The sequence below is a fragment of the Hypanus sabinus genome, chromosome 26 (assembly GCF_030144855.1).
Source record: "Hypanus sabinus isolate sHypSab1 chromosome 26, sHypSab1.hap1, whole genome shotgun sequence".
Taxonomy (NCBI): domain Eukaryota; kingdom Metazoa; phylum Chordata; class Chondrichthyes; order Myliobatiformes; family Dasyatidae; genus Hypanus; species Hypanus sabinus.
The window spans coordinates 4697233-4705601 of NC_082731.1; positions in this window are offsets into that span (position 1 = coordinate 4697233).

Here is an 8369-nt window from a genome sequence, read left to right on the forward strand (position 1 = left end):
AAGGTAAAATTCGACACGCCAAGGGCTTTCCTTTGGAGGGCTGAGCCCTTGTGGCTCTGGAGACAGCAGAAAATTGGTGTGTCGTGGGAGACAGAAGATCTCTGGCTGTGTGCCCAGAGATGCGAGATCTTTTGGCACAGAGCTCAGAAAAAGCAATGCAACAGACTTTTAACATTGTCAATCAGCGAGTTGTTTGTTATGTCTCCCCTCTTTCTGTGAAACAGAAACACCTTTCTCCCTTATTAGGGAGAGAGAGAGCCTGTGGTATGTCGAATGATGGGAGAACAAGTAGTCTTTGGGGTACTGCAAGCCTGTGTCTTTGCTGTTGTTTTGCTGCACGCTTGAGTGCTCGGTGGTGGGTGCTGATGCTTTTTTTTGTTGGTGGGGGGGAGATTGTTGCTTGCTGCCGCTTACGTGTGAGAGGGAGGGAAGCTGGGGAAGACTTCGAGATTCTAACATTTGACTGTCATTCATTCTTTGGGGGAAAACTCCTCTGTTTCTCATGGATGGTTGCGAATAAAAAACATTTCAGGATGTATATTGTATACATTTTTCTGACATTAAATGTACCTTTGAAACATTTGAAGTCCTCTTAGGAACAAGTGATCACAATATGATTGAGTTCAACTTGAAATCTGATAGGGAGAAAGTAATGTCTGACGTAGCAGTATTTCCGTGGAGTAAGGGGAATTACAGTGGTATGAGAGAGGAGCTGGCCAAAGTAAATTGGAAGGAGCTGCTGGCAGAGATGTCAGCAGAGCAGCAATGGCATGGGTTTCTGGGAAAAATGAGGAAGGTGCAGGACGTGTGTATTCCAAAAATGAAGAAATACTCAAATGGCAAAATAGTACAACTGTGGCTGTCAAGGGAAGTCAAAGCTAATGTAAAAACAGAAGAGTGGACACGTAACAAAGTAAAAATTAGTGATAAGGGATAGAGAATAGGGAAGTTTTTAAAAAACCTACAGAGAGCAACTAATACAATCATTAGAAGGAAAAAGATGAAATATGAAAGCAACCTAGTAAATAATATCAAAGTGGATAGTAAGAGCTTTTTCAAATATTTAAGAACTAAACGAAAGATGAGAGTGGATATGGGGCCGCTAGAAAATGAGGCAGGGGAAGTAATAACAGGGGACAAGGAGGTGGCAGATGAAGTAAATGAGTATTTTGCATCATTCACTGTGGACGACACTAGCAGTGTGCAATGTTGTAGTGCATGAAGGAAGAGAAGAGGGTGCAGTTACAAGGGAGAAGGTGCTCAAAAAGCTAAAAGTCACTTGGACCAGATGCACTGGTTCTGAAAGAGCTAGCAATAGAGTTTCTGGTGACATTAGCAATGATCTTTTAAAAATCATTGGACTCTGGTCTGGTGCCAGAGGACTGGAAAATTGCAAATGTCACTCCACTCTTCAAGAAAGGAGGAAGGCAGCAGAAAGAAAACCATAGACCAGTTGGCCTGACCTCAGTGTTTGGGAGGATGTTGAAGTCAATCGTTAAGGATGAAGCCATGGAGTACTTGGTGACACAGGACAAAATAGGACAAAGTCAACATGGTTCAGGGAAAATCCTGCCTGACAAACCTGTTGGAATTCTTTGAGGAAATTACAAGTAGGATAGATAAAGGGAATGTGTATTTGGACTTTCAGAAGGCTTTTGACAAGGTGCCACACATGAGACTGCTCACCAAGATAAGAGCTCATGGTATTACAGGAAAATTACCAACATGGTTAGAGCATTGGCTGATTGGAAGGAGGCAGCGAGTGGGAACAAAAGGATCCTTTGCCGGTTGGCTACCGGTGATTAATGGTGTTCCAAAGGGGTCGACTTCTTTTTATGCTGTTTATCAATGATTTAGATGATGGAACAGATGGCTTTGTTGCCGAGTTTGCAGATGATACGAAGATTGGTGGAGGGGCAGGTAGTGTTGAGGAAACAGGTAGGATACAGAATGACCTAGGCAGATTAGGATAATAGACAAGAAAGTGGCAAATAAAATATAATGTTGGAAAATGCATGGTCACACACTTTGATAGTAGAAATAAATGTGTGGACTATTTTCTAACTTGGGAGAAAATCCAAAAATCTGAGATGCAATGGGACTTGGGAGTCCTTGTGCAGAACACTCTAAATGTTAACTTGCAGGTTGAGTCAGTGATGAGGAAGGCAAATGCAATGTTAGCATTCATTTCAAGAGGTCTAGAGTACAAGAGTAGGGATGTGATGCTTTATAAGGCACTGGTGAGCCCTCACCTCGAGTGTTGTGAACGGTTTTGGGCTCCTCATACGTATCCTCATATCCTCACAGGGTAGCAGACACCAACAGAATCAACAAACTCATTCGTAAGGCCAGTGATGTTGTTGGGGTGGAACTGGACTCTCTGACGGTGGTGTCTGAAAAGAGGATGCTGTCCAAGTTGCATGCCATCTTGGACAATGTCTCCCATCCACTCTATAATGTACTGGTTAGGCACAGGAGTACATTCAGCCAGAGACTCATTCCACCGAGATGTAACACTGAGTGTCATAGGAAGTCATTCCTACCTGTGGCCATCGAACTTCACAGCTCCTCCCTTGGAGTGTCAGAAACCCTGAGCCAATAGGCTGGTCCTGGACTTATTTCCACTTGGCATGATTAACTTATTATTATTTAATTATTTATGGTTTTATATTCCTATATTTCTGCACTATTCTTGGATGGCGTGGCTGTAATGAAACCCAATTTCCCTCGGGATCAATAAAGTATGTCTGTCTGTCTCATTTTAAAAAAGATGTGCTGGCATTGGAGAGAGTCCAGAGGAGGTTCACGAGGATGATTCCAGGAATGAAAGGGTTATCATATGAGGAACGTTTGCTGGCTCTGGGTCTGTACTCACTAGAACTTAGAAGGATGGGCTGGGGGATCTCATTGAAACCTTTCAAATGTTGAAAGGCCTAGACAGAGTAGATATTGGAAAGGATGTTTCCCATGGTGGGAGAGTCTAGGACAAGAGGGCACAGCCTCAAGATAGAGGGGTGCCCTTTCAAAACTGATGCAGAGAAATTTCTTTAACCAGAGGGAGGTGAATTTGTGAAACTTGTTGCCACATCCAGCTGTGGAGGCCAGGTTGTTGGGTGTATTTAAGGCAGAGATTGATAGGTTCTTGATTGGACATGGCATCAAAAGTTACAGGGAGAAGGCTGGGAACTGGGGTTGAGAAGGAGAAAAAAAAGGATTGGCTATGATTGAATGACAGAGCAGACTCAATGGGCCAAATGGCTAATTCTGCTCCTATGTCTTGTGCTCTAGAGGCAGTACAAAGGAAAACAATAACAGAATGCAGAATATTACAGCAAGAGAGAAAGTGCAGTGCAGGCAAACATATAAGGTGCAAGTTTATGATGAGGTAGATCGTGAGGGCAAGAATTTATCTTATAGTTTAATTAATTTTGTTTTCTATGCTATTTTCATGGGGAACAGTCAAGTTGCATCTCTGTCCCTCCCTGAGATCTATGACCCCAAATACAACCTTAGCTGGTCAGGGACATGACCACTCTCCGCTTCTTAGCCTCAGGACCATTCTGGGCCACTGCTGCACCTCCCAATTTGCTCTTTGTGGGTGCATTAATCTCCCAAAGTCTGTGTTCAAGCCCGAAGGAGCAAGAACTTTCAGAAAACATGACGAACGAAAGCAGGAGTAAGCCATTCTGCCCATCATTCCTCCTATCTCATTCAATAGCACCACGGTGCCTTTTATCCTGGTGCTGGTTTACCGCGCTGACCTTTTAATCCACAATTTCACAAATGGATAAATATGCATCAATCACTGCCTTAAATGTACTTAGTGACTGTCTTCATGGGCCAAGAGTTCTAGAGATTGCACATTAATCCCCATCCTGAACAGGTAACCTCCTGCTCTGAGACTATGACCCCTGGCTCAGGACTGCATTGCCAAGGAAACACTAACCCCTTGAAAGGTTCGGTCCTACTCCAATGCAACACAATGGTGCTGCAACCTTACAACTCCAGGGGCCCTAGATCTCTGCAGCTGTACGTGTGAAGTTTACACATTCTCCCTTTCACTGACCATAGGAAAGAATTAGGCCATTGGGCCCATCAATTCTGTTCTATCGTTCCATTGTGACCGATTTATTTTTCACTCTGAACCCATTCCCCTGCCTTCTCGTCATAAACTTTGACACCTTTCACCATTAAGAACCTATCAACCTCCGCTTTAAATAGACCCAGTGACTTGGCCTCCACAGCTGTCTGTAGCAATGAATTCCAGCACCCTCTGGCTAAAGAAATTCCTCCTCATCTCAGTTCTAATGAGATGTCCTTGTATTCTGAGGCTGTCTTGCTACTGGAAACATCCTCTCCACATCCACTCCATCCACACCTTTCAGTATTTGATAGGTTTCAGCAAGGTCCTCACTCATCTTTCGAAACTCCAGCGAACACAAACTCAGCCGTCAAACATTCATGTGTTAAAAGCTTTATCTCTCTTGATTAATCTTGCAAACCTGGGGACCTTGCACACCTTTTCTTACAGATGGGGTCCAAATCTGCTCACAATACTCCAAGTGCGGTCAGACCAACGCCTTATAAAGCATAGGTATTACATCCTCAGGGTTGGTCTGTATGAATTCAGTGTTGGATCTCTCAATGTCTCTGGAATCCATCTTTTCCTGTGACAATATCTACCTAATCACTGTGTTGGAACTGCTGGTGGCAGATCTGTCTCTTCCCCTGTCCAGCTTACTTCTCGAAGGGTCTTGTTGGGCTTGCTCCTTACAGAGTCACGTCCTTCTGGGTGTTAGTTAAGAATTCTGTAGCCTCTACACTATTCACACTGACCATATCACAATGACAACAGTGGTGTCATAGGAGGGGCACAAGTGAGGTAAACCAGGAAACTAATGATACGTTTATCCCACTTGGTTCCAATCAATGGCTGTATGCACACTTGCCATATTCTCATAATCGACCCAATATGCTTCACTATCAATAAGGCACGCGTCACCAGTCTGGTGTAGTACTCTTCACTTGACTGGCTGAGAACAGCTCCAATAATGTTCAACAACCCATCAACTGGATGACCTGTACAACTTACCTCCATCGTAAGCTTGGTGTTGTCCTACAAGAAATATCCATCCCTCCCCCATCTTCGCGCTTTCCCCCTTTCCCAGAAAGGTTAACTCTGCTTCTCTCTCCCCAGGCACTGCGGTATTGCTCACATTTTCCATGTATATCTTAGATTGTCGATGTCTGCCTTGTTTTTAAATTTTCAGTCTCCTGGTGGGATTAAAGCATGACAACTAATCTCTGATCTAGAGTCTCTTCAATGTGGTAAAAGTCCTTTGCTAGATTGTCACCTGACACAAGGTGACTATCAGTTTTCTGGATGTTTTAAAGATGAGGTGGGGAGTTTGAGAACTTCTTGATTGAAATTCTGGAGCTTAATGTACAGCTGCAGGTGGTTTAAGGGTTAAATTGTGTCAGTGCTGAAAAGGAGTGTAAATGCAATGGTGTGCTCTGCCAGGTGTGGTGGTAGAGGCTGATACAAGACAGATTTATAAAAGACTCTAGCTTGACACATGGATATAAGAGAAATGAGGGCTATGGGCAGTGTAGGAGGGAAGATTACGGAGTAGGTTTTGTATCAGTTGGCACAATGTTGTGGTCTGAAGGACCCATACTGTGCTGTAGTGTTCTGTGTTCTATGCAAGTGGGACTGATGAAGGTTACAGAGAAAGCAAAGGTTGAGGTGTGGAGAGATTTGACCACAGAGATGTAATTATTGCAGAATTCTGGGTTTTCCTAGATTGTCCCCTGTTCAACCCAAACCTCAGCAACAGTATTCACCATGTCTGCATGGTTCCCATATCTTAAAAGCACAGTCTAGTGATATTGGAGGTGCCGCAAAATAGATTCATCAAGCTAATTCTCATGATGACCCCACCAATGGAGGTTAAAGAAGCTAAATCGGTATTCATGGGGGTTTAGTGAGACGTAAATCCTGGGGCAGATGTTTCCACTAGAGGGAGAGACTTGAGTAACAAGATAAAAGGCTGGCAATTAAAAATGGAAGTGCAGAGAAATTACTTCTCACCGAGAGTGAACTCCTCCATTCCAGTAGAGGCCCGACCATTAGAGGGGTATTTAAGGAGGAGGTAGCTCCATCTTTGAAAGATCACAGAGCTGTGGCAAAGAAAGCTAGGGGTGGACCATCACTGATTGTATCGAGTGGAGGGCTGAGTGACCTACTGGCGCCCCTGGTTCCCTGTGGCTGCCGTGACGATCAGTGGGTCACGGCGTCGAACAGCCACTTCCTGTCCTTCAGCTTCTGGCCTCAGAGCTGTCTGCCCAGTCCAGTCACATCTCCACATTCCAAAACAATAGAATTCGACTGTGGGAGATTTTAGTAACAGGAAGAGACTATTTATATCAAAAGTTCATCTCAACTTCTGTTTGTCTCCCAGCTTCCTGCTTTCCTTACTGACCAACCAACCCAGAGACTCTTAATTTATCTCTGCTGTCTCCTGCTTCTGTATGCTTCGCCTTATCTCTAACGTACAGTCAGTGGCCAGTTTATTATATACCCCCATACCCAATAAAGGGGCCACTGAGTGTACGTTCATGCCCTTCTGCTGCTGCCTTTCCACTTCCAGGTTCTCCCTGTTGTCCGCTCAGAGATGCTCTTCTGCACACCACCATTGTAATGTGTGGCTATTTGAGTTACTGTTGCCTTCCTGTCGGTTTAAACCAGCCTGGCCATTCTCAGAATCAGAATCAAGTTTAACATCACTGGCATCTGTCATAAAATCTGTTAATTTTGTTGCATCTGTACATTGTAATACCTAATAATAAAAAACTATGTTACAATTAATTAATTAAATTAGTGGCTCCGTCTGTCTAGGTAGACAATGGTTTAGGATTCCATGGGTTCTCTGTGGCTCGCCTGGTGCGGTGATGGCTGTCTGCTTTTCGATGCATATCTAAACTCCAAGCACCCATTGATCAGGCAGACAGTGGTGGATCAGCACCCTGCCCAGATTGAGGCGGGTGCTAGCTGATCAGTGAGACGCAATGACCTCTCCCATCTCAGTGACCTCTGGTAATTGAGATCCCCCTCTCAGCCTCGCGGATGTGGTCCAAAGGAATGCGAAGCAGCACATTTAGCATCAGCTTGGCTGCAGGAGCAGCCAGGAGATGACGTGATACGTATTCCGACCGCCTTAGGGGCTCCACTCCTGACTTATGTAGGGTTTACTCCTTCGCCTTCTCTTCTCCCAAAGATACCCACAAGGCAGTGGGATCCGTAACCCTGGATACGGGGCCCGCACCGGGTACTGTGAGCCGGAGCCAGCTGAGCCCGGGACTCGCGTAAGGCAAGGTCATCACGCCCTGTAGTAGTGACATATGGAGCCATTACCCACTACGCATAATAAGTACTATATAAGTTCAATACATAGTGGAGAAAGAGAGGAAAATACTGAGGTAGTGTTCATGGGTTCAATGTCCATTCAGAAATCTGATGGTGGAGGGGAAGAAGCTGTTCCTGAAGTGCTGAGTGTGTGTCTTCAGGTTCCTGCACATCCTCCTTGATGGGCCTGTCCTCGGTGACAGGGGTCCTTAATGATGGATGCTGCCTTATTGACACATTGTCTTTCGATGGAGTCCTCGACGCTGGGAAGTTAGTGCTAATGATGGAGCCAGCTGAGTTTAAGTGACAAGATTGGAAAAAGTTATAAAATGAAGAACAAAGCTTCCATATGTTTCCAGAATTATACATGTATATCTATCAGAGGCATACCAAACTGCTGGCTACTTAAAATGCAAGCAGATAATTAATTGTTAAACTGCAAAGGAAGTGCCAATTAATCAAACCGAGACAACACCGGGGACAGATAGTGGGCGGGAGGGGAGGGCTCCCCCTCTCCTGAAACCTGTGGTTTGAAATCTCGCCATTCCAGGTGGCTACAGGGATCCCATTTCTATGGGATGAGATCAGAGTCTGGAGGAGACTCTGAACATTGAGATGGGTTTGACCTCTGCAGCAGGGAGCAGCAGTGCTGAGTGAGGGTTTGGGGTGGTAGTGATGAGACATGACCCCTGCATGCAGAGGGAGTGGAGGGGTTGTGGTGGAGCAGCTGGCTATGAACCTCCTGTGTGTGAGAGAAGCAGAGAGGAGGCTCCTTTGTGTGCGAAGAGGGGAAGGAGACACTCCTGAATGGAAAGGGAACCTCCTGTTTATAAAGGGGGCAGGAGGAGAGGTTTCTAGGTGTGAGGGAGTGGCAGAGAGGCTTGAGTTATGACCTTGGGTTCCCAGTTTTGTACCCAACACATTGGGTGGAGTCTTTGAGCACTGTGTGCCTCCGTATTTCTTA